The sequence below is a fragment of the Oenanthe melanoleuca genome, linkage group LGE22, assembly GCF_029582105.1.
Source record: "Oenanthe melanoleuca isolate GR-GAL-2019-014 linkage group LGE22, OMel1.0, whole genome shotgun sequence".
NCBI lineage: Eukaryota > Metazoa > Chordata > Aves > Passeriformes > Muscicapidae > Oenanthe > Oenanthe melanoleuca.
Window position 1 is genome coordinate 398022 of NC_079363.1, and position 25666 is coordinate 423687.

At 48.1% G+C, this 25666-nt stretch overlaps 2 pseudogenes; one reads left to right on the forward strand and one right to left on the reverse strand.

The window, feature by feature from the left end:
• Positions 1 to 769: 769 nt before the first annotated feature.
• Positions 770 to 23717, forward strand: LOC130265826 (zinc finger protein 501-like; annotated as a pseudogene).
• LOC130265913 (class II histocompatibility antigen, B-L beta chain-like) lies at positions 1964 to 3955 on the reverse strand (annotated as a pseudogene).
• Positions 23718 to 25666: the final 1949 nt, after the last annotated feature.

Here is a 25666-nt window from a genome sequence, read left to right on the forward strand (position 1 = left end):
CAAGGCCGGGCCCCCCCACGCTGTCGTGGCGGGAGCGGCTGCAGTGGGGACCGAGTGCGGGTGGGAGCGGCCGAGAGCCCAGCGCTGCCCCAGCCCGAGCTGCCCCAGCTCCATCCCTGCCCCTGCGCTGGGATGCTGTGGGTTTGGGGGGAAGAGGGAGCTGGCAATGGGTGCTGGGCCTGGGAGCAGCAGGAGAAGGGAAGGAGAAGCCAGGTTGAAGAACAAAATGGTCAAATGATGCACATGTGAGGAAGAGGTGGGGTTGTACAGAAGGAGGAGGAATAGTATGAGGAATAGGAGTGTGAGGAAGAGTAGGGACACAAAAGGAGGAGGATGTACAGCAAAAATGGAAAAAACACAAGGTTCCACCCCTCCTTCTATCTGCAGCCTCTCGCCAGGTTCCAGGAGCATTGTCCCCATCATATGCAGCAGGTGACTGGAGAGGGGAATCCACGATTTTCACAGAGGTGAATCTTGGTGTTTCTGAGGTTTTGTGGGCTAAATGTTGGGGCATTGTTTTTTTATGGGACCTGGATATTTTTATTTTGCTGGGGGTTTTGGCTGGATCTTGGTGTTTGTGGGGTTTTTCATCTGTGTGTTGGTGTTTGGAAATATTTTTGGGCTGAATCTTGGTGTTTGTGAGGTTCTCATAGACACAAGATGCCCAATGATATCCTGAGATGAACTTGGGCAAGGAGGAACCCACAGCCCAAGGCCCTCTCCTCTTTTTTCCCCAAACTAAGGCTTGTCATTCCCAAGGTGTGGGTGGATGGAGGAGGAGGAAAAGCCCCGGAGGTTCCTGATAAGGAGGAGCTGCAAATCGAGCCCAGGGAGCGGCGAGGAGGAAAGACCCTCCCTGAGCCGGGAAGGCAGCCAGAGATCCAGGCGGAGCTTAGAGCTGGTGGAGAAGCCTCATGGAGGGGAGAAGCCCCACAAGTGCTTGGAATGTGGGAAGGATTTCAGCTGGAGCTCCTGGCTGATCTGGCACCAGAGGATGCCCACTCGGGAGAAGCCCTACAAGTGTAGGAAATGTGGGATGGGATTCAGCTGCAGCTCCCAGCTGATGCAGCACCAGCTCATCCACACAGGGGAGCGGCCCTACACCTGCTTGGAATGTGGGAAGAGCTTTGGGGTCAGCTCCAACCTGAGAAGACACCAGGTCATCCACACCGGAGAGACGCCCTACGAGTGTCCTGAGTGTGGGAAAAGGTTTCAGACCAGCTCCAATTGCCTCAAACATGAGCGGATTCACACAGAGGAGAGGCCCTTCCGGTGCCCTGACTGCGGGAAGGGATTCAAGCACAACTCCCATCTCATCAGACACTAGTGCATCCACACTGGGGAGAGGCCCTAAGGGTGTCCTGAGTGCGAGAAAAGCTCAAACTTGACCCAACACCAATGGAGCCAGCACTGAGGGAAGCCCTGTGAGTGCCCTGAATGTGGAAAGAGCTTTGTGCTCTGCTCCAGCTCCATCCCCATGGGAGGATCAGTGCTGGATGATCCCCAGGGAACCCCACTGGGCAGAGCCTTGGTGATCCATGTTGGGTGGGGGGAAGGGACTGTTGAAATTTCTCTCCTTTCTCCTTGTCCTGCTGTGATTTGGTTGGTAATAAATTCCCTCCCTCTGCCCAGGCTGGGTGTGTTGTTCCTGTGCTGGCACTCAGGGCGGGATTTCTCCTGATCCTTCTCTCCACTCTCGGGTCTCTCCTCAGCCAATCAGACAATGCGATGAAGATTCAGCCAATCGGTGAGCAGCTCCAAGTCTATCCTCAGTGCTGCCCAGTAAGCAGAACTGGGTGTAACTGGGAAGCTTTATTGGGAACACTGGGAGCATCTGGGCTGCGGCAGAGTTACAGTGGGGCTGGGGGGGACACAAGCTGTTCCGCCAGAATCAGCACGGGTACGAAGCAGGGGATCCTGGTTGGGCCTGAGGCCACAGCGAGGGGCTGCAGCTGCTGCTGGGTCAGGAGGTCTGCAGGCAGAGAAATGGGGGTGATGCCAGGCTTAGGGCCCCAGGGGGAGCACACACACTCTGGGAGAGGGGGAACATGACCCCCGGGACCCCCTCTCACCTTCTTGCACAGGTAGAAGCCGAGCCCCAGCGCCAGGAAGACGAAGCCCAACACGGAGACCCCAATCTCCATCAGCACCTTGCTGCGGGCAGTATCTGGCTTCATCTCTGGGGGACCACAGGGGTCAGAACCCCCCAAATCCTTTCACAGACACCCCAAACTCCTCCATGCACCCTCCCAGTCTCCCCCAGTTTCATCCAGCCCACCCTTAAAACCTCCTCCCAATGTCCTCCCAGCCTCCCCAGGACCCATGAAAGCCCCTCCTGTCACTCTCAGGATCCCCCAGCCCCCTCCCCATTTCTCCCACTGCCCCAGGACCCTTAAACCCTCTCCCAATCCCTTCCCAGTCCCAACCCAACTCACCAAGCCCCTCTCCCAACGTTTTTACAGCACAACCAACATCACTCATTCCAACCCTTTCTTTCTAATACCTGAACTTTTCCCAGCCCTTCCAGGCTCACTCAAATCCCTCCCAGTAACACCCAGCACCCCCAAACTCCCTCCCAATTCCCACCAGGATCCCCAGAACCCCATCCCATCCTCCCCAGCATTCTTCAAACCCCTTTTTAGCCATTCTAGACCTCTGAGCCCTACTCCCAGTTTAAACTAGGCTACCTCAAACTCCCTCCCAGTTAGTCCCAACACATCCCAACCACTCACCCAGCCCCCCAGTACCTCCCCCACTCCCCCTGCACTTTGGGGTCCAGGCTGTGCCCCAGTGCCGGCTCAGGGGGTGCTCCAGGCTGACATGCTCCACCTGGCAGCTGGAGGTGATCCGACACCTGGAGAGGGTTTCCAGCAGCACCAGGAGCTGGTAGAAATCCAGTCCCCACTGGGGACCAGGTCAGTGGCCACCGCATGCCCTGAGAGCTCCTGCTGGCCCTGGAACCACCTCAGCTGGATCTTGGCAGGATAGAAATCTGTCATGGAACAGAGCAGGCAGCCAGGGCTGGGCTTGGAACTTGAGGGCCACAGTGAGATGGACACACTGGGGGCACTGGGAGAGAGTGGGGACAAAATGGGATCAGCTGAGGGGAACTGAGAGAGATGGGAGAGGACTTATGTGGCACTGAGAGAGACTGGGAATGAAATTGGAGAGAGTGAGGGAACACTGGGAGAGAATGGAGTTGATTGGGGCAATGGGATAGAGGTTGGAATTTTGGATTTGAATGAAAAGCACTTGGAATGGACTCAGAGGAACTGGGGGGACAAGGGGGGAGAGGGCAGAGATTTGGAGGGGCACTGGCAGAGAAGGTGGAAGTCTGGGCATGGCTTGGGAATGGAACGGCTGTGGACTGAGAGGAATTAGGAGGGACTGTGAGGGCACTGGGAGAGACTGGGATGGACTGGAGAGCCACGGGAGTCACTTGGGCTGAGGGTACAGGAGGCCCCAGAGATGGGCACGAGAAGGGCTGACATGTCTCAGGTGATTTCCAGGGAGGTTTTGAGGGGCTCCAGGGTCATTCCCAGGGCAGGGCCTGAGGGGACATGCTCTGCCCCACGCTCACCTCTGCGCTCCATGAGGAATGGGCTGGACAACTCGTAGTTGTGCTGGCAGTGCCTGTCCACTGCAGCCTGCCTGTGCTCCATCCATTCTGGGTCGCTGTTCCAGTATCTGGCAACCTTGACCCCAAAGGAGGTGTCCCCAAGTACAGCCCCACATTGCTGCCGAAGTGCAGGAACTGGTCCCGGTTGGAGACGTTCCTCTCCATGAACCTCACACGGTCGGTGCCGTTAATGAAGTGACTTGGACTTAACCATCTCCTGGAACAGCCCTGTGTGTGCAGGACACAGATCCAGGGGTAACACCCAGCTGCCCCACTAGCAGCCACAGTAGCCAAGAGCTCCGGGGCAAACTCGGCTCCGCTCTCCCAGTGCCCCATGGCCGCCAGGGGACCCTTCTTCCCATGGTCCCAGTTCCTCTTTCCCAGCCTTCTCTGTATTTTCCTTCCCCTTTCCCATAACTCCCCAGTTGCCATCCACCTCCAACATGTGTTTAGGAGTCCCACCTCCCTATATCCGTTTCTTTCCCCATTCTTCCCACTCTTCCCACCATTCCCACCACTTCCCTTCCTGCCCCTCCCACTCACCCAGGAGCTCTGTGTCCCCAGCCCAGGGACTCCCAGTGGCACCAGTAGGGCTCCAGCTGCGCCACACGCCCCATGGCCAGCTCTGGGCAGGTTCTGATACCTCCCCCCACCCCAAATTCCCCTGGTGGAGGGCGCAGGGGGCAAGGGTGGGGCATGGTTGGAGTCCAGGTGAGGAGCTCTGGGCGCTGTGGAACTGTCTGGACAGTGACGAGTCATCAGCACCACAACCTCTGATTAGCTCAATTATTTTAGTGCCTTCACTGATTGGCGGGGGAGAGGCCTGAGAGTTGAGAGAAGTAATGGGAGGGATCCCACACCAAGCACCAGCACAGGAAAAACAGACCCAGCCTGGGTACAGGGCAGGAATTTATTACCAACCAAATCACAGCAGCACAAGGAGAAGGGAGAGAAATTTCTCTAACCCCTTCCCCCCACCCAACGGGGATCACCAGGACCATGGATCACAAGGGCTCTGCCCAATGGGGGTCACTGGGGATCATCCAACACCGATCCTCCCATGGGGGATGGAGCTGGAGCAGAGTACAAAGCTCTTCCCACACTCAGGACACTCGTAGGGCCTCTCCCCAGTGTGGATGCGCCAGTGGGCAGTGAGGGTGTCATTGCACTTGAAGCCCTTCCTGCAGTTGGGGCAGCGGAAGGGCTTCTCCTCTGTATGAATCCGCTTATGTACGAGGAGATTGGAGCTGGACTTAAACCTCTTCCCACACTCAGGACACTCGTAGGGCCTCTCCCCGGTCTGGATGAGCTGGTGTTTTCTCAGATTGGAGCTGACCCCGATGTCGGAGCCTTAGTTAGGGAAGGGTCTTCATGGCGAGATGAGAAAAGACTCACACATCAATATGATGGAAGTCTAATCCATTTATTAATTGTACAGTGCTTCTTTTATACTTTAAACATTGTTGCAACACACGAGGCCAGCAAACATATCATTGGTTAGTGAGCATCGTCCATATATTATTTGTTATTTGTTGATTGGTTTCACGTGCTTTTATGGCAATTTCTCCACCTCTTGGCTCAAGCAATTGAGCACCCTAAGTCAGTCATGTCTCTTCTACCTATTTGCTACTTTACTATATTTTCTCTGCATGTCTACCTTCTTACTTGCTACTTTAAGGTACCTTCTCAGTCGTCTACTTTTGCTGCTCTAAGTCTTTCCCATCCGCTCATTGTTATTACTTTGTATCTCCTTTATGAATAGCTCACTGTCAGTATTCTCTCCGAACAGTACAGAATTATGCAGTTCTCTTAAAGTCAGAGTCTCTCATATTCATGTAACCCAGCCAGAGCCCCGACACTTCCCCCTCTTTTTTCAAAAACTAGATTAGCAATCTTATGCATTTGATTTTGCAAACATCGCAAAATGCATGGAGCAAAGAGCAAGATAACTACAAAAACTACAACTACAATTATTGCCTGATACACCAACCATGTTATTAATCCTAACAATTGTAAGTATCCTTCAAATGACCATGAGGATTCTTGTAATTTGTGTAATCCCTGTTTTAAGGCCTTGATTTTTGAATGAATGGATGTTGAATGGTCCGACAAGTTCATGCAACACATTCCTTGAAACTCCTCACATCCATGACCTAAAAGCAAATAATCTATTGCAGCTCGATCTTGTAACACCACATGATTAGTGCTAGCTACATCTACTGTTAATTCATGCAAAATTTCTGAGGTCAAGTTCACCTCAGCCCTGACCCAGCAAGCTACTTGTTTTAAGGTCTTCATTGTCCTAGCAGCTGTACCTCCAGGTAAAAATACCGAGGTGATAATGGTACGCAATTCTGACCAAAATACAGGATCACCTATTCCTTCACAGGCCAATTCATGAAGATCCCTTCTTTTGCGATTCTCTCACTCTTGACTTCTGTGTGTCCATTGCATTATTTGGGTGGAATAAAGAAAGCTTGCCTAAGTAACATGGTCCTCCCATGGGACGAGCAGGTATGCCCGCCCAGGCACGATTTCCACAGATTAAAAACATTACTGGGGGTAAATATTTAGCCTTACTTTCTGCAAGATTGCATTCCATGTATATTTGTTTGTGAACCTCAGTAAGCGTTAGATCAGAGGCTACCGATATCCATGCCCTGTCACTTGCTATCAAACTTGATGAAGGAGGCTCAAACAAAAATCATCCTCCATTTTGCATAGCATTAGTTGAATTCAAGCATCCCCAAGTATCTAACTCCTCTGGTGGGGCAGTTTTGTTATCAAAGAAGTTTTTAATTATTTCGCACTGCCAACCTCCATCCCTTTGGGCATTGGTCAATCCAGGAGTTGTAATTGTGTTCACATAAGTGAAATTTAAGCAATTTTGGTTTTTGACCCAATTCTGAAATTCTTTTGGCTTCCACACAGGCACTCCAATAAGACAGGTTTTAAAGGGCTCAGTTACACCTCCTAGACCCAAGCATAGTGATGTCTGGTTTGTTTTATTTTTGACCCACATGTTGTCCCTTGGATGTGTGAAATATGCCCCTCCTTCTATTCCAATACACATTTTCTGCACGCCAACTAATACCAAGAACACAATATTGAATAGGAATGTTAACATTTCTACTGCACTCTGTGGTTATAATTCTTGTATTTGCATAGGCTGCAATTAGCTGTAGCTCCTTTTCACAGTGAAATCACACCAGAGATTGCGCTCTTTCGGCCCTAGCGTCAAGACAAGATATCACATCTGAAAGAGATAATCCAGTATATTCACACAGTGCCTGCCAAAAGTCAATAGATAGTTTTCTTTGGCAATGATCACAGACTGCTCCTGAACTGTTTCCACTATAGTGCCAATAGATCTTTTTACACTCCCCACATTCAAAACAAACCCATGGGTTACAATTCTAACACTTCATGCATTTTGCCTGTTTAAGCTTAAGGTGACGTTTTCCCAAAGTAGATCCGGTTTCTAATAATTCTTGAACTAATTGTAAAGGTTCTTGTGGAAAATACAGTCTTAATTCTTTGGCCTTATCCTTAATCTTTGTAGCTACTAACACCAACGATATTGTTCCCTCTTCTTTGCTTCTTCCATGAAGTCCAACAGCGTTAGACTATCATGCTGAGCCACTCTATGAGCCAACGTCAGGTTCACAGTCTGGATTAGCGGCAGGAGTTCTTCTGCACTTGGCTCCATGAGAAATCAAATGTGGTCAAACCCATTTGGCCAGAACCCACCGCATTTGAGTACCCGTGGAAACAGAAGCATGACCCCGTCCCCATGTTAGTAGGTTTTGGGGTCCTTCCCATGTGTTTAGTTGAGGGATATACACATCTACAGGGGCAGGGTGTGTTGTAAAGTCTTTGAAATTTTCGACAAAATGCTGTTCAATGGGCTTCTTGTCATCTTCTCTAGGATTCAGCCAGTTTAAAACATAACAGGCTTTTGCAATTAAATCATGAGGACCAAGCTCCCCCTCTTTTTTCAATGCAAACAGCAATCTCTTCAGGTCCTGATGAGCTCTCTCTATAGCTTGACCCGTAGAATTATGGGGAATGCCAGTGATATGCTTGATCTTCCATTTTTTGAAGAATTGTTTAATAGTACGGCCAACATAAGCAGGTGCATTATCTGTTTTGATGACATCAGGCTTGCCCAAAATTGCAATAGCTCGCATCCAGTGAGATCGAGAAGCTTTGGCATATGTTGATGTGGCTGCTGTAGCCCATATCATTTTTGAACAGGTGTTTATAGTAACATGAAGAATCTTCAACTGTCCAAATGGTTGGAATTCTGTGGTGTCGGTCTGCCAAACTTGCATTGGTTGGAGGCCTCATGTGTTGACTCCATTGTGCTGAATCAGTATCAATTTAGCACAATCAGAGCAGGCTGCAACAATCGCTCTTGCATCTGAGTAATGCCAAATTGCCGTTTTAGTGAACGAGCAGACTGATGGAAAAAAGAATGTGACTCTGAGGCATCTTGAAGGTTATTACAATTAGTTTGAACTGGTACTGACACTGCTTGATCAATTATATTATTTCTTTCTGTAAAGAATCCTGGGATACTAGTGTGACTACGAATATGCATACAGAACAAAGGTTGATGTCTTTCTTCCAGTAAGTTCCATAACTGAATAAATAAAGCTTGCCGTTGTTTGTTTTTTATTTGGCCAGTCAATGCTCTGGACATCCTGTTTACCACTCCTACTGTATAAAGTGAATCAACAACCAAATTCAATGGCATTTCAGCAAAGTCCTGTAAGGCCCATATGACCGCTCTCATCTCTAGGACTTGAGCAGACCCAGTTCCTTGCTCGAGGTGCACTTTCCATTCACCTGAGACTTGCATAGCATAACCATATTTATTCATCCTTGTACTGGCATCTGTGAAAACTGTTGTACCTTCTACTATAGGTTTATGTACCACCACTGAGCGCATTTCTAAGATCAGTGTAGTGTGGAAAAGCGGATGTCTCGGGTAGTGGTTATCAATTTCCAATCCTGCTACTGCTAAGGCAAAAGCGTTACTGTTTAAAGACCAATCTTTTACCAATGTTAGCGGTTCAATTGGTAAAATACATTGTTTTGGTTCTGTTCCTGCAATGGTACGTACTCTCTGCCTTTGAGTAATAGTGCTCTAATTGCTTCATGTCGAGTAGTTATAGTTTTATGCAGATTGCTTGAAGCAAAAACCCATTCTACAACTCTTAAGCTTCCTTTTTGATCTATCTGACCAATAATTAATGATACTTCTTTCAGTCTATTGTATATAATTAGAGTGATGGGCAAACTTGGTTCATATTGATATGCTGCTGTTAGTCCAATCTTCTTTTCAACTTGTATAATAGCCTCTTTTGCTTCATTGGTCAGTTTACGAGGGTCTGTCGGACTTGATCCTCCCTTTAACAATGCGTGTAAGGGTTCTAATTCTTCATTTGTGATACCACAGAATATTCTGATTCATTGCAGATCACCTACCAACCTTTGCACATCATTCAATGTTTGTATATCAACTGACAGTTGCATTTTTTGCGGACATACTCTAGATTCTGTGATCATCATGCCTAAATAATTCCATGGAGCAGTTCTCTGTATTTTTTCCACAGCAATGATCAAGCCATAGGCTTCTGAACAGTTTCTCAAAATTTTCTCCTGCTCTTCAGTAAGAGAAGTAGGACTGGCAACTAAGATGTCATCAATATAATGATAAGTACAAAACTCTGGAAACTGTTCTCGCCAGGGTTTCAGTGCCAAGTCAACATACCATTGACAAATTGTTGGTGAATTCTTCATTCCTTGTGGAAGTAAAATCCACTCATACCTTTTGGCTGGACCCTGACGATTGACTGTTGGAACAGTCAATCTGCGCAGTCAGAGGGATGTAGCGGAATGGTAAAGAAACAACCTTTTAGATCAATAATTAGTAATCCCAATGTTCAGGGAGCATAACTGGCGAGGGTAGCCCTGGCTGGAGAGTTCCCATACCTACCATACAGTTGTTGACAGCACGCAAATCATGTAACAGTCGCCATTTGCCAGATTTCTTCTGGATTGTAAAGATAGGTGTGTTCCAAGGACTAGTTGAAGGACGAATATGACCAGCATCCAATTGTTCTTGAACCAATATTTCCAGATGTTGCAGCTTCTCTTGAGGAAGTGGCCACTGATCAACCCATACCAGCTCAGATTTTTTCCAGGGCAATTGTATAGTTGGGCGAGAACTGACATCAGCGACCACTATCAAAAATGTGATGAAAGGGAAATTCCCCACTGACTCAATACAACTCGACCTATGATCCATAAGGGCGTATGGACCACATAAGGTTTGACCCAAGCAGTATTTCCTTCATCATCTTGGACCTTTATTGTGTGTTGGGAGATTCGAGTTACCATGATACCTCCAGTTCCCATTACTGACGATGCCTTTGTCGTTGGCCATGAAGGAGGCCATGCACTAGCAGGAATGATAGTCACATCAGATCCTGTATCTAGCATGCCTACAGCAGAAATTGAATGACCAGTTTTTTTGATGAAATTGATAAAGGTCACTCGTCGCTGGGGTCTCTGCATGGTAACTTGTTCACAGAAGGCAACCTGTAAAGAACCAGTTGATCCAAATCCTCCTTTTCTCTCGATGGTACTATGACACGGAACCTGGCTGTGAAAAGGAGTAAGTTGTGCTATTTTAGATCCAGCTGGTATAGTCACTGGAGGAGTAAATAATTTAATCATGATTCCTATAGGACCTTGATGATCAGCATCAATACAACCAGGAAGCCTTGTTTGGATGCAGATGATCTGCCAATTAAGAGTGCTGAGAGACCATTCCCAAGGGGTCCAGAACATGTGGATGGCATGACATGGACTTTGTCATCGGATATGACTATTATTGCTGCCACGGCCAAATGGACTCCTGCACTTCCTCTGGTTGCATCGGTGAGTTCATGGAGACAGCCATAGCCTGAGGATATTTCTTCCCCACGTCCATCGGTCCGCGGGATACCAAGTTTCCCGACAAAGGAGTTCCATCTTTCTTAAATCTTGAATGGCATTCTTCTGCTCGATGTCCCCATTTATTGCATCACATGCATTCTCCAGGAAAAGCATTTGGAACTTGACTTTCTACTGGTTTGTGCTTTTTTCTTTGAGGATAATTCTTTTTTAAATGTCCTACCTGTCCACAAGAATAACAAGCTCCTTTCATTCCTCGATTACCCTTTCCTTGATTTGGAACTTGTTTGAGGGCAACAGCCATAGCAGAAGCATGAATTTTTGCCTTTTCAGCTTCCCATAATAATGGAGCCCTATTGCATACTTCAACCATTTGACCAATAGATGCACTAGGTTGAAGAGTATCTATTAGTCGCTTACATGCTTCATTGGCATTTTGCATTGCCAATTCCTTTGTTAATGTTGGTTTTAATTCAGAAGGCACATTGGGGGCATTTTCTATGGCTTCTCGAAGATGATCTACAAATTTCATTAAAGGTTCTTCTGGTTCCTGCATAATTTTTGTATAAGGACGTTGTAGAGTTCCAAGTTATGGCAATGCAAGAAATGTTGCCAATGCTGCATTTTGAGTTTGAGTCAATATATGACTATGAAGGGCAGCTTGTCTTTGGGGATCACGGTAAAGCCCTGTTCCCATCATCTGATCCAGGCTAGCAAATTTAAGTGGGTCATCAGCAGGTAAATTAAGATTATTCAGCATCTTGTCTTCCAATCGTTCTTGCCATTTATTTAACCATAACATATATGCTGTAGGTGTAAGCACAAGCTCCATGATTGCCTTAATGTCTGTTGGTACAAGTGATGTATATTTAAATAAAGCTGTTATCTGATTCCTTACTAATTTATTCTCAATGCCATACTGCATAACTGTTTTTTGCAGTTGAGTGACTGTTTTCCAATCCAAGCCTTACCATTGGTCTTCTTGTGCATCTCTTACTACTGGCAGATTAAGAGGCATTAAAGTAAAATCTCCTGTTAACTGAGCATTTTCTATTACTCCTTTCCAGTGTTTGTGATTATTAAATGTTGGATCTCTAGGTGGCAGCATAGGTTCCTCACTTCTTTTCTTCTCAGTTTTTCGCCAGGTGCCTGAAAGTGAATCAAGCAGTCCCTCTCCTGTGTTCTTTTCTGTGTCTCTTCCATCACTAAGCCAAATCCTCACTTCTTTAGCAATTGCTGCATTTTGTCCATACTTGGTATATAATTATCAGCCTCTTCTATAGTCCATTCTCCTACCCTCACCCTTTCTAGGTCCCAATGTCTTTTATTTTGAGATTTTACTAACTCAGCAGAAACGTTTTCTTCACTATTCCTGCTGCTCTCTATCTCATCCAATTGTTCCTCAGCACTCTTCTATCCTGTTACAATTGCATCATGAGCCTTTTTATATGCTGCCTTCATATCACTTTTCTTAGAACCAGCATCAAGTCTTTTCATTTCAGCTAATAGTTGTCATGAGCTTAGCATGTTCTCCCAAAGTCATCCCGTGTTCGTCAGGGAGTGGCACATTTGCTGGATCAACCTTCATAGAAGGAGCATTGGGCTCAGGAGAATGGGGTGAATATTCTCCTGTCCAGTGGGGTAAATCCTCATCTACACCTCTCCAGGCTTCTTGATCTGCTAGTGAGACTAAAAAACCTCTTTTACTGTACCTATTCGTCTGTCATCTACTTCCACATATCTTTCTGCTTCAGAACTCACATCTTGTTCTTCAGCTTCACTCCCCTCTTGTCGAAAGACTCCCCTTAGAGCCTTTGCTACATGTGCCTCCCCGTGCAAGTTTTCAATCACCAAGCGTACCTCCTGGTAAATTTGAGCTAATTTCTTAGCTTCAGGAGCCCCGAGCTGTATTTGCTCCCATAATTATTTTCCCACTTTCTCCCAGTTGCTAATATTATACATCTGAGTAGTATCCATTAAATGTCCTTTTCGCCAGCACCATAAAAGCAAGCTTGTAACTGCGGCTCGATCCAGCCGTTTATCAGTCTTGTCTGCAAGCATCATGAGGCTATCCAGCACAGCGTGCTTCACTGCCAATGGGGCAATTCCCATCCTGCTCCCCTGACTCACCAGTCAGCCGTGGCCATGCTGCGCCTCTCTCGGACGCCCCAGTCATCTGTGCTCACTGCACCATGCAGGATGCCTCGCCCTCGGTCCGCTCTGTCCGACCCGGTGTCAGGATCACGTCGGGGTCACCAGATGTCAGAGCCTTAGTTAGGGAAGGGTCTTCATGGCGAGATAAGACTCACAGATCAATATGATGCAAGTCTAATCCGTTTGTTAGTTGTACAGTGATTCTTTTATAGGTTAAACGTTGCAACATGCAAGGCCAGCAAACATATCATTGGTTAGTGAGCATTGTCCATATATTACTTGTTATTTATTGATTGGTTTCACGTGCTTTTATGGCAATTTCTTCACCTCTTGGCTCAAGCAATCGAGCACCCTAAGTCAGTCATGTCTCTTCTACCTATTTGCTACTTTACTATATTTTCTCTGCATGTCTACCTTCTTACTTGCTACTTTAAGGTACCTCCTCAGTCGTCTACTTTTGCTGCTCTAAGTCTTTCCCATCTGCTCATTGTTATTACTTTGTATCTCATTTATGAATAGCTCACTGTCAGTAATCTCTCCAGATAGTACAGAACTATGCAGTTCTCTTAAAGTCAGAGTCTCTCATATTCATGTAACACAGCCAGAGCCCAAACACCCCAAAGCTCTTCCCACATTCCAAGCAGGTGTAGGGCCATTCTCCAGTGTGTATCACCTGGTGCCGCATCAGGTGGGAGATGCCTCTGAATCCCTCCCACATTTCCCTCTCTCATATGGCTTCTCCCCAGTGTGGACCACCTGGTGTTGCCTTAGGTGGCCCTTCTGTCTGAAACTCTCCCCACATTTCCCACACTCGTGTGGATCATCTGGTGTCGGAACAGGTAAGAGCTGTGGCTGAAACCCTTCCCACATTCCAAGCACTTGTGGGGCTTCTCCCCTCCATGAGACTTCTCCACCAGCTCTGAGCTCTGCCTGGATCTCCGGCCGCCTTCCCGGCTCATGGAGGGTCTTTCCTCCTCGCCGCTCCCTAGGCTGGAATGCAGTTCCTCCTTCTCAGAGATCTCAGGGGCTTTTCCTCCTCCTCCATCTGTAAATGACTTGGGAATGAAAAATCCTGGTTTGGGAAAAAAAAACAAGAGAAGAGGGCCTTTGACTGGGGGTTCTTCCTTGTCCAATTGCAACTCAAAAAGACATTGGGCATATTGTGTGTATAAGAACCTCCAAAACACCAAGATTCAGCCCAAAAATCCTCCAAACATCACAACACAGATGAAAAACCAACAAAAACAAGATTTGGCCAAAACCCCCTCCAAAATAAAAAAAACTCCACCAACATTTAGCCTAATAAAGCTCAAAAACAGTAAGATTGACCCCTGTGAAAATCATGGATCCCTCTCTCTGGTCACCTGCTGCATGCGATGAGGACAATACTCCTGGGGTTTGGGAGAGGCTGCAGATACAGCAAGGGGTAGAACCTTGTGCTCCTTCCTGTTTCTGCTCCTCCTCCTGCATCCCTACACTTCCTCACATTCCTCTTCCTCCCACTATTCCCCCTTCTCCTGCACAATCCCACCTTTTCTTCCCACGTGCAGTGTTTGACGATTTGCATTGGAATTTTTTGTGCATATACGTGGGTGACTCGTAGTGATGGCAAAATTTTGGTATGGGTTTTTCCATGTTCCCCTTTAGGATGGATTTTGCAAAGCTGGAAGAGGTTTAAAGATGATACTTTAATAGATAAAATGTTAATAAAATATTGGTAATAAGAAAAAAAAGTAGACGGGGAGGGTGCCACATATGAGTTATCCATTACCTGCTCTGGAAGAGAAACAGGGATTCCAGACAGCCAGGAGAGGAGCTTTAGAAATGCATATTAACACCGCTGGGGCTAAGTGTGGTCAGAATCTTCTTGCGTGGGAGAGGAATTGGGCTGATTCCCTCTGTCCCTCACCTCTGCCTGCTTGCACAGATGGAATTTGCACAGCTAAAGGCAGAGCCCATAGTGAGGACATCTGACTGCAACAGAAATTGGTCAAGCCGCAAAGGGAAACAGCAAACGAAGAATATTGTGAAAACTTTACTAAAAAAAGTGGGGGGAATCATCCCTCTCCACCCTCCATCATGTGCTGTCATTGCCTGTGTTATATAGGGTGTATTAGAGCACTGGGGTGTTCTTGCTAGTCCACAGAAATCAGTTGGAAATCCAAGTATTTGATGATTTATTTAGAGAAAAGTGGTCAATTGATGCAGCCCTGGCTAGAGGGAGTGCCCAAAAATGGGGGAAAGATAGACATCAGAACAAATCCTACAACACCATGCACCAGCCCCTGGGAACCTTAATGAATGCATATGAGGAGAGAGAAAATCCAGCAATATTTTCAGTACCATAATTAGATTAAAAACTAAATTTTGTTAGAATCATTATTATTATTATTATTATTATTATTATTATTATTATTATTATTATTATTATGTACTAAGGAATATATTATCAGTCCTTGAAATAACAATCAATCAGCCGCCTCCAGCTCCTCACCTTCCTGCTGACAAATCCAGGGAAATGAAGAACAAAACGCTTCACCATGGGATTGGATCAGATTACCTATTCAGAGAAGGTGGAGGAGTTTGTGGAAAATTAAATGACTCAAAATGCTGTTTGCAAATAGAGGATAACTGAAAAGTAGTAAAATAGATAACAACAAAAATAAGAAAGTAGATCATATTCCAGTCCAAATGTAGAAAAGATGGGAATAGGACATGCTTTCATGGTTCCCTGGCAGACCACGGCTTAAAGGAATGCTGCTCCTCCTCTGATGTGCTGCAGCAACTCTCATCTTTTTCCCATGCACGACACCTTGCTGAGTGCAGCTCATTCAGCAGCTGAGCAAGGGGATGCAGGTGGCAGCCAGGCCTCCTGATCCAGACATGGCTACAAAAGGACAGGGAGTGAGGTCAATGAGAAAAATCCCAAAACCAAAGAGGAACCAGGAAGAAAAAACAGGGTCGATGAGTGAATCTGCTTGGACATAGGACCAGGAACATGTACATGAGAAAGCAATGGGAGAAATCTTCAGTATCAGAAAATGTTACTAACTAACAGGGCTAGCTGCTCAGCCAAGATCCTGATCAATTTCTGAACTTGGAGAAGGAGAAACACTTAACAGAGCTGTGAAAATCGGATGTTATACTAAAAGAGGGGTGCATATTAAAGAGAACATGCAGCAGGTGGATCAGGAAGTCTGAACCTTCCATGTAGCTTTCCTATTTTTCTGGAAAGGCAGAGGGAGGTGAAGCCAGGAGAGTGAGGATAAAAAGGAAGCTGCATTTTAGAGACCGCATGTCAAATGCTGCATGGCCTCTCCCTTTGTTCATCAATAAAGTCACTTTAACAGGACTCCTCTGTCTCCTTTGTGTATGTGGTGAATACAGGGTCAGCAGCTGTCGGTTAAAGTGTTACTAGAAACAATACTGTTAATGGTTACAAGATAAAATTCCAAAGAGTTAGGTTACTTACTGTTCTAAGAAGATATGTTATGTATCCCTCAGTTCGAGGCTGTACTCACAAATGGTTTCCAGTTCAAACACCAATACTTCCTGTTTCCCACTTCCGCCCTTCTCCTTGCCCCCTTTCTGGCCGCCTGCTGCTAAGCCCTGCCAGTCAAAAGACTCTGCCCTGATATGCAAAGTAGCAAATACTCCCAAATGGACACCTCTGTGGCGGAAGTCCCAGCCAAACCAAGACATCATACAAATAGAAAAATGACACCAGATATAGAAAAACCACTGACGTCAGGTAATTAAGAAAACCCAAAGATGCTGAAAGGAAGCCTCGCCAGAGTAACCATCATCTATGAAGTAGTGCCCAAGAATGACAACCCTGGACCAACTGAGCTAAGGGGAGATCTGTGTGTGTGCGTGAGGACTGGGACTCCCATCCTGCCTGCAGGACGGCTAGAGGACCTCTTCCCCGCGACATCACTGGCTCTACCATCAGCAGCAGGCGGCAGCCTTCCTGTAGCCCTTCTCAATAAAGAGCTGAATTCTAATAAAGGCTTCGGCCCTGCCTTATTTATAACATGTACACAAAACTCTGGCCACGTGAATTTTCCCACACAGCCCCGGGGCCTCTCTCAAACATCCCATGCCCAGCTCAGGCTCTTGCTGGGGCTCCTGGTGGGTCCGGGCTCCATCCCGGACTCACCCCCAGCTCCCACCATCCGCAGATCCCGCTCATCCTTAACTCCCGGCGGTTCAGGGCAGCAGCGGTTCCTAGGTCCGATGCCCGGGTCGGGCTCAGCGTGGGAGCCGCTCCTCAGGTGAGGTTTCCGAGAAATGGCGGAGCTCGGGGAAAGGCAGGGGAGTCTGTGCTGCGTGCAGGACCCGCCCCTGGCTCCGATTGGCTGATTCTGCTGTCACTCCTCGTTCTCGTGCGCTAATTGGGCAGAGCGGGGACAAGCCCAGCCCCGGGGCCAAAGGTGCCATTGTGCCAGCGACTGTGCAACCTGGGAGCGGCAGCAGTGGCTGGAGCCCAGTGAGGCAGTGGTGGAGCTCAGAGGCGGCCCCAGCGCAGGTGGGAGCTGCGCTCGGTCCTGCGGGCGTTCGGGACTCGCTGTGGGCAGAGGGGGCGGCAGGAGGCTCTGGCGGGTATGTTGTGTTGTGCCCGGCCTGTTTCCCTGAGCTGAGTGCGCTGCGGGAGCGGCTGCCCATTGTCTCCTTCCCTCTGGGGCCTCTGCAGGAGCCGCTGCCGGAGCAGCGCTGGCTCATCCCGGTACCTGTGCCTGAGACACTGCGCTGGGGTTGCCTCTGAGCTCCACCGCCTCTTCACTGGGCTCCAGCTGCTGCCGCCGCCGCTCCTGGCCTACACAGACGCTGCCACAATGGCGTCTTTGGCCCCGGGACCGGGCTTGTCCCCGCTCTGCCCAATCAGCATGCTAGAACGAGGAGTGACTGCAGAATCAGCCAGTCGGAGCCAGGGGCGGGCTCTGCACACAGCACAGACTCCCCTGCCTTACCCTGAGCTCCGCCATTTCTCGGAAACCTCGCCTGAGGAGCGGCTCCCGCGCTGGGCCCGGCCCGGGCATCGGGCCAAGGAACCACTGCTGCCCTGAACCGGCGGGAGCTCGGGGTGAGCAGGAGCTGAGGGCGGTGGGAGCTGGGGGTGAGTCCGGGATGGAGCCGGGACCCGCCTGGAGCCCCGGCAGGAGCCCAAGGCGGGCAAGGGATGTTTGAGAGAGGCCCCGGGGCTGTGTGGGAAAATTCACGTGGCCAGAGGCTTGTGTGCCTAAAGGAGACAAAGGAGTCTTGTAAAAGTGACTTTATTGATGAACAAAGGGAGAGGCCATGCGGCATTTGCCATGCGGTCTCTAAAACGCAGCCTCCTTTTTATCCTCATTTTCCCATCTGCATCTCCCTCTCCCTTTGCCCACTGGCTGAGGTACTTGGAAGGTTCAGACTTCCTGATCCACCTGCTGCATATCTCCCTTAATATGCACCCCTCCTTTCCTATAAGATTCAATTTTCACAGCTGTGTTAAGTGTTTCTGCTTCTTGACGTTCAGGAATTCAGGAAGATCTTGTTTGAGCAGCAGTCTGTGTCAATTAGTAACATTTTCTGAAACTGAAGATTTCTGCCATTACTTTCTCTTGTAGAAGTTCCTGACCCTATCTCCAAACAGATTCACTCATTCATTCTGTTTTTTCTTCCTTGAGTCCTCTTTGATTTTGGGATTATTCTCAGTGCCCTCCTTCCCTGTCCTTTTGTAGCCGTTTCTGGATTAGGAGGCCTGGCTGCCACCTGCATCCCCATTGCTCAGCTGCTGAATGAGCTGCACTCAGCAAGGTGTCGTGCATGGGAAAAAGATGTTGCTGCAGCACATCAGAGGAGGAACAGCATTCGTTTAAGCCATGGTCTGCCAGGAAACCAGGAGAACATTTCCCATTCCCACCATTTCTACATTTGGACTGGATTATATGCTACTTTCTTATTTTTGTTGTTCTATGTTTCATCACTTATTTTTATTCATCTACTTGCAAACAGTAGTTTGAGTAATTTAATTTTCCATAAATGTTGTCTTTTTCTTTGGCGTGGGTGGGTCGGCAGGAAGGTTAGGAGCTGGATTTGTCTGGTTGATTATTATTTCGAGGACAGCTTGTAATCGAATTCTGTAATTCAGATGCAAAATGGATACTTTGCCCCAGTAGTTTTAGTTTGCATTTCTATAGCAGCTCTCCTGGCTGCATGGAGCTGATGCTTCTCCTCTGGAGCAGCCATTGGATGATTCATATGTTTCCCCCCACCTCCCCGCCCTAGAACCTTCTTTTTACTTGATGTTTTTACCATTAGAGGGTCAAGGCATTACTTTCTTCTTGCCAGGATGTATGACAGGAATAATTTCACCCACAGGTCGATGGGGTATGCAGAGAAAATCATATATGAATTTTTACTGGATTTTTCCTAAACTTTATACAGTCTGAACCTATAGAAATCCATTTGTTTAGTGTTAATTTCTTCCATGTTTTGAAGTTTTTACTCTTTGGTTTCCTATTGGCCCTGGATTTCTCCCCCTCTGATATTACTTACGTCTGCACTCCTGGATTTCCTACTCAGCCTTTTCCATACCAGGTTCTCCAACTATGCCTTGAGGCAGTGACTGGGTTGGGTGTTCCTTGATGTTTGCTGATGATTGTTGGTATTTTGTTGATGATCATTATCTTTTTGAATATGTTTTGGGCCATTCCCAGTCTTTTGAGATGTTAAACTCTTTCCTGTTGAGTGGTGTAACAGCCCTTTAAACAAACTTAAAAATTCCTTCCCCTAAGCAACGGCAAAACAAGCCTGAGTAGAGAAATAATTTTTTTAAAATTTAACTATGTATACTTTCCAGCACTAGCCCATTTTTTTTTTTTTTTTTTGTGATTTTCTAGTCACCCCCAGCCCAGTGTGTGAGTGTAATTGAGATCCAGAGTGGAATTGTGCTGTTGTGTTCCCCAGCAGCTGTGGGAGTGCAGGCACAGAAAGCAGCGAAGCTGCAGCAGTGGCAGCAAGGATTGGCCCCAGTGGCTGGAGATGCCAAAGGAGGGTGCCCAGGCAGAGGATTTGAGCAGAGGATGTGTGGGCAGGCCCAGGGGCTTCCCCCGCTGTGGAGCCCTGGCTGCTGCTGCGTTGCCTTCAGTGCAGGCTCAGTGGGGCCTCCCATGCTGGTGCTGCAGCCGGGAAGTGCAAATCTGCGGGGCTTGAGAGCCCCTGAGCCCAGGGTGAGGGGTCCCCCCGTGCTGAGCTGTGCTGGGGCTGTTTCTGTGCTCAGGGACACTTGGGATGGGCCTTGGCACTTGGACACCAGTGGTGCTTCTCTGCAGTCTTTAGGCAGGACCCGATGTCCTGATTGTTGGGAAGAACAAAGTGCCAAGGCAGGCTCTGTGCCAGCCCAGCTTCCTGAGGGACAGATTTCACAGGACACAGGATTGTGGCCACAGACTGTTAGAAATATACATCCATTATATCCAACCCCTATTAGGTGGAGAATTGCCAGGATAAGAATTCCAAATACCAATTCCAAGGGGCATAACTGAATATCTGCCCTGGGTCTGGCTCTTATTCTTGCCAAAAGCAGTGGCAAAAGCTGTACTGTGGCATCGTGGTTTGTATCACCACCTTCCAAAGCAGATTCTTTATTTCCCCATTCATTCTTTCTAGCTGACCTGAGCTCTGGGTGTGCCAGAGCTTATGCTGGTCCCATTGTGTTCCTAAGGCAGCCATAAACCCCTGAAGGATCTTTCCTGTAAAATGAGTTCCCCATCTGAGTCTGTTGCTTCCACAATCCTTTATCTTGGAATTATTTGACTAGCAGTGCTCATCCATGTAGAGGCTTTTTTGGTTATCAATGCTTTAACTTGGTGCCAGACTTGAACAACAGGAGATCCTCCTGCCATCAGTTTTTGGGCCTCAGGTCCCATTAAAGCTGTTGCCGCACAATTCTGCAGATAGCGAGGCCGTTCTGGCCATTGTGTTAAAAATTTTATCATGAGAACTCCTTTGGCATGGCCCTGTGTAATATCCACGGTTTTAAAAACGAGGTTCACTTTCTTGGTGAATTTTAAAACGTTTAATAATTGACAGTAAGAGCAAAAACAATCAAGCAAAGGATTGTAACAACAAGGGTCTTGACCTTCAGCAAGAGTACACCCAAACACAGGAAATATTTCCTTAAATGCATCAACTTGTTGCATATTCATGATTCTTCATGCATTATTCAAAATCATTCTCCCTCAACCTGTAAATCAACATTTTTTCCTTCCCTGGGTGCCTGTCATCCCATAATCCAAGAATGTGAAAGATTTCCTCATTATCTTTTCTTTTCTACCATTCTCCAAGTTAGTTACATGAACAAAAGTTTTTTACATCACCATATTATTGTCCAAGAAAAGCATACTTACTAGACTACTATTTTTTAGTTTTGTTAATAGAAAAACTAAAAAAAAAAAAAAACCATATTCATACACCAAAGTTTTCCAACATTATACGTATAGTATTCATTTTAATATTTGCCAAAAACTAATAGTATTATATGTACTGTAACACACATACAATTCAAATTTCTTTTCTGAGTCTGGAGAAGCCATGGCTTGGGCACCAATCATTTTGGTTTTTTTGAATTTTCTGAAGTTTTATTGTTTCTTATGACCATACCACAATATTGAGGCTATCTGGGATTAAAAAGTCATACAGTATTCTGTCGGGAACAGAGAATCTTCAGTCCAGGTCCTGCACTTCCCTATTAATCCTTAGAATTGCCCCAACTGCATTTTAGTGGTGGGTAACTTTACTTCTGAGATTCCCTGGTCCTTTTCTGGGTCAATACACCACAAACCTTCAGTCAGTATATGTCTCAAATATTTAATCTTTTGCTTTTCTATTTGATTTTTTTTTCAAATACTCAAAGATGCTTTTTAGCCTGAACATCAGCATTTCACAGAGGCTTCTTCTACTTGGCTGAAGCATTTGAGAGGTACAGACTTCCCACTGCACCCACTGCATCCCCCCTTAATATGCACCCCACTTATGTATTTGTAGCAATATTCATGGCTCTGTCAGGTCATTGTTCTTCTGGGATTTTGTAAATTTATCAGGACCTCGGCTGAGCCGCAGTCTGTGTGGTCAATTCATAACATTTTCTGAACCTGGTGGCTTCTGCTGTCACTTCCTTATGTACATGTCCCTGGCCCTATATCCAAGCGGATTCCCAGCATCTGTTTGTAAAGACACTTTCCTGTTCTTCCTTCCATGGGGGTCCAGGCAGAGCTGCAGCTCCCAGCGTTCCCCACCTGGACCCCACCTGCGCCCCCTGGGCCCCAGCGCCCCCCGCGAGGGGAATTTGGGGAGGTGGGAGGGGGCAGCGCCAAGGCCGGGCCCCCCCGCGCTGTCGTGGCGGGAGCGGCTGCAGTGGGGACCGAGTGCGGGCGGGAGCGGCCGAGAGCCCAGCGCTGCCCCAGCCCGAGCTGCCCCAGCTCCATCCCTGCTCCTGCACTGTGGGTTTGGGGGGAAGAGGGAGCCGGCAGTGGGTGCTGGGCCTGGGGGCAGCAGGAGAAGAGAAGGAGAAGCAGGGTTGAAGAATGAAATGGTCAAACAATGTACGTGGGAGAAGAAGATGGGATTGTGCAAGATAAAGAGGAATAATAGTAGGAGGAAGAGGAATCTGAGGAAGAGTAGGGACACAGGAGGCGGAGGAGCAGAAATGGGAAGCAGCACAAGATTTCACCTCTTCCTGTATCTGCGGCCTCTCCCCCAGCTTCAGGCGCGTTGCTCCTACAAAATGCAGCAGGTGACTGGAAAGGGGAGGATCCACGATTTTCACAGAGGTGAATCTTGGTGTTTTTGAGCTTTATTGGGTAAATGTTGGTGCTTTGGATTTTTGTAGAGCCTGAGTCTTTATATTTTGGAAGGGATTTTGGCTCAGTCTAGCTGTTTGGGTAATTTTAGATCTCTGTCTTGATTTTTGGGGAAGTTGTGATCTGAATCTTGGTGTTTGGCAGTTCTTACATACACAAGATGCCCAATAACTTCATGAGTTGAACTTGGGGAAGGGGAAACCCCCAGCCCAAGGCCCCCTCCTCTTGCTTTTTCTCCCAAACAAGGTTTTTTAATTCCCAAGGCGTGGGTGAGTGGAAGAGGAGGAAAAGCCCCACAGATCCCTCAGGAGGAGGGGCTGCAAACCCAGCCCAGGGAACTGCGAGGAGGAAAGACCCTCCCTGTGCCAGGAAGGCGGCTGGAGATCCAGGCAGAGCTCAGAGCTGGTGGAGAAGCCTCATGGAGGGGAGAAGCCCCACAAGTGCTTGGAATGTGGGAAGGATTTCAGCTGGAGCTCTGATCTGATCCGGCATGAAAGGATCCACACTGGGGAGAAGCCCCACGAGTGCAGGGAATGTTGGAAGCGATTCAGCCATAGCTCAAATCTGATCCGGCATCAGAGGATCCACAGAGGGGAACGACCCTGTGAGTGCGAAAAATGTGGGAAGAGTTTCTGCACAATATCTGATCTGCTACAGCACCAGGTGATCCACACTAGGGGAGAAGCCCTACACCTGCTTGGAATGTGGGAAGAGCTTTGGGTGGAGCTCAACCCTGAGAAAACACCAGCTTATCCACACTGGGGAGAGGCCCTATGAGTGTCCTGAATGTTGGAAGAGGTTTCAGACCAGGTCCAATCTCCACAGACATGAGCGGATTTAAACAGAGGAGAGGCCCTTCCACTGCCCTGACTGCAGGAAGGGATTCAACTGCACTCCCATCTCATCAGACACCAGCGCATCCACACCGGGGAGAGGCCCTACAAGTGTCCTGAGTGTGGGAAGAGCTTCTCCAGGAGCTCTCACTTGACCCAGCACCAACGGAGGCACCACTAAGGGAAGCCCTGTGAGTGCCCCGAGTGTGGGAAGAGCTTTGTGCTCTGCTCCAGCTCCATCCCCCATGGGAGGTTTGGTGTTGGATGATCCCCAGTGACCCCTGTTGGGCAGAGCCCTGGTGATCCATGGTCCTGGTGATCCCTGTTGGGTGGGCAGGAAAGGTTTGGAGACCAAGATTTCTCTCCCTTTTCCTTTTCCTGCTTTGATTTGCTTGGTAATATTTTCAGTCTGTGTGCCTAGGCTGGGTCTGTTGTTCCTGTTTTGCTGTTTGGTGAGCACCTCTCCCCATCTTATCTCGACCCAGGAACTCCTGGTTAAATTTTCTCTCCCCTGTTGCAGCTGGAGGGGCAGAATGAGAGTGGCTGTAGTGGGTGCCTGGCATTGGGCCAGCATCACCCAGGCCATGGGCACCCCTGAGATCCCAGTGTGGTGTTGCATTCCCCCACTTCTAGAGAAAGTGCCGACCCAAACTGGCCAGGATGAAACATCATTTGACTGGAGCCCTCTGTCTTGTGACCCTATGAACAGAAATCCAAAAGGAGACCTTCGAGCTCTCCTGGGCCACCGTTTGCTGTGAGCAGCAGTGTCCCTCTGAGGGGGCCTCTCAGAGCCAGCAAACCCTCGGCTTTGCTGTGCCTGGAGGATCACGGAAACACGACGTGTCCTGGGCTGATCCCCTCACTCCTCAAGGCCCGATCCTTCGGCCAGTGGGAGATGCAGAAACATCTGAAGGGAAGATTTCACTGAGCTCTGATGGGAATTTTTCACAGGTGCCTTGCTTGCACTGACTGTTCCTGTATGTGTGTGCCCCTGCACATATGCTATAGCAAATCTGGGAGAAATGCAGCTTTCCTAGATGTAGAAGTACCTTGGATATCTAAGATAGGCTTGTAAGCAAGGTTCAGTTATAGTTATGAACTTAAATGATGCTAAGCGCTGTTGTTTTGCTAAATTTTTAAATCTAAGTCATAAGCTAAGTGTTGTTTCTCTATTAATTTGCTAAGTAACTCTTGGAGGTTATAACTCCAAGTTAGGTAAAATACTGTTAAGTGTTATTCTTCTGTTGAATTATTATGGTTTAGTTATAAGTTAAGTTTGGTATAAGTTCAGTGTTGTTCCTCTGTTGAATTTCTAGGCCTAAAATCTATGTTACATTTCAAATTAAGGTAGAAGTTAAAATGCTGCTCAGTGTTGTTAAGTTTTTAGGCCGTGCTCCTTTTAATCTTTCCCCACACTGTCTTTTGTCCCATGCACCTAAACACAGCACACACTCACCAAACTCCCCTAGAGAGTTCTGTTTATTTCTGTTCTGTTTACCTGGATTTTGTTTGATTTTGTTGCTGCTTCTTTTCCCTTGTTGTGCCTGAGCTGTCCTGTAGGCAGTAGAGTGAACCTTGCCAACGAACCTGTTGTGCTTTGTTGCTTAATATTAAATCTGACTTTTGTTCATGCCCTTGCCACTGATTTTCAAGCGATCTCAAACATTATCATTCATGACAGCACCACAATGTCCCGCATCACCGAGGGCCCTGACACACACCCGTGTCACAAAGGGCCACACCCAGCACCCAACAGCAGAGGGACAGCCTGGAAGCAGCACGGAGCAGCCCCGGACTCGTGGCCTTGTAGCCGCTGCCGTGCCCAGAGCCCCGGGAGGCTTTGGCCACGGTGCCAGGCGACAGCCCCAGCCCTGCCCTGCAGAGCCCTGGGGCTGCAGCCCGGGCTGGCCGGGGCAGGAGGAATTGGCCGGCCGGACGTGCCAGGTCCTTGTGGGCAGTGGCTCCGTGTCCCGCGGGAGGCCGGGGACGAGGGGTGTCCCTCAGGGCTCTGCCTGGGCCCCGGGGCTCGTCACTGCCTCGCTCAGTGACACCCAGGGGCACCGAGAGCAGCCTCTGCACCTTTGCAGGGCACAGGGAGCTGAGCGGGGCAGGGGCACCACGGAAACACCGAGTGCCTGCCCGGGGCAGAGCTGGGGAAAGCCGGGCTGGAAAGCCGGGAGAGGCTGCTCAGAGCTGGACCTGGGGACATGGGCACCTGGGAGACAGAGCCCGGCTCTGAGCTGACACTGAGC